Below are 1,464 nucleotides of genomic sequence, written 5' to 3'. Positions count from 1 at the left end.
CCGTTTGATCTAGGCAAATAAGGACTTGACGGGTGATGTTCAATGCCCCAGTCTGCGCAGAATCATTCGAACTGAATGGGGGACCGTTATCCGAGATCAATATGGTAGGGATTCCATGTCTGGCAAGTACACTTTTCAATTTTGTGACTACTGACACATTACGCCCACTTCTTCATAACGGTAAATTTCAGAAATGCTTGAAACTTCGATATTTAGAAATTTAAGGACGCTAATTTTACCCAAACAATCTCTTGGAAAGAAGTAACATTATTATTGAATTAAGGAAAATGGGCGTGATGTCGCTCACATATATCTATATATGTTTATCTCATTATATCTAACTGAACGTTCTATCGAAGATGTTTGAAATAGGGGTCACCCCACCCCTGCTTACCATGTAGCGGTAGTTTTCGGAAAGGTGAAAAACTATATTGCCGGGTATTTAATAATTATAATAATTTAGGTGAGTAAATTAAATAAAATATGTAAAGGTTAGTAATTTTTAATAATATTTTTTTTAGTACTTGAGTTTAAAAATTGGAACATTGTATCCAATAAAAAGTTTTTAAAGGGTCGTAAATCAGGTCCACTAAATAACTGCTCGCTCGAAGCGACAAACTTGAAAAACTTGAAACTTGACAAAATTGTAAATTCTTTTCGATTGACGCTGCACGAGTCGAGAGGACTTTCAGTTATATTTATTGTTTTTTTTTTATTGCGGATGCAATAATTTTTTTTGAGAATTGCATCGGGCTGCAAATGTCGGATGTATCCTCCTGACTTTCATCTTCACAACCTAGGAACATGGCAAGGTCGTTGTTTAAACACCGTTGTTTTCCAAAGAATTCTTCATTCTCATTCCTTTGATTGTTTCTGAATTTGGAGAACCTGTTACGTCAAAAGCGTTTTTCGATTTTAGTTTTTGTAATTCATTTTTAATCCTTTCTTCTGTGACTGGCCAGATATACGTTTTATCAGTGCACTTGCACAATATTCTAGGGACCGAAAATAACATATTTTTTACCAGTTAAACTTAGCCTAATATTTTTTATTCCGAAATAAAAGTTTTTTTCTCGATAATAAACAAACAGCTTCTCAAAATTAACCAAATTTAATATCATGTGAAAGAGGACTGGAATAGCTTTTAAACAGAAATAACGAACGAAGGTTACCACTTCTATTTATATATTTTTTATATCATATATATCAGGTTTGTTCTATGGTAATTAATTAACATTTCTTATTGAAATATTTTTCAATAGGTGGATTTGCTCGTTTAGACATTTCAGTTTTAAAGCTATTTAAGTCTTCTTTCATTTGATACCAAACTTGTTTAATTTGGATAAGCGGTTAGATTATTGTCCGGAAAGGACTTTTAGTCGGGAATAAAAATTATTTTGCCAAGTTTAACTCGTAAAAAAAAAATAACTGTAATTTCCTGTCCCTTCAATATTCGCATTCGAA

The sequence above is a fragment of the Rhagoletis pomonella genome, unplaced genomic scaffold (genome assembly GCF_013731165.1).
Source record: "Rhagoletis pomonella isolate Grant_MI unplaced genomic scaffold, Rhpom_1.0 Rhpom_scaffold_00092, whole genome shotgun sequence".
Lineage (NCBI taxonomy): Eukaryota > Metazoa > Arthropoda > Insecta > Diptera > Tephritidae > Rhagoletis > Rhagoletis pomonella.
The sequence above is the reverse complement of the archived record's forward strand: the minus strand, read 5'-3'. Positions refer to the sequence as shown.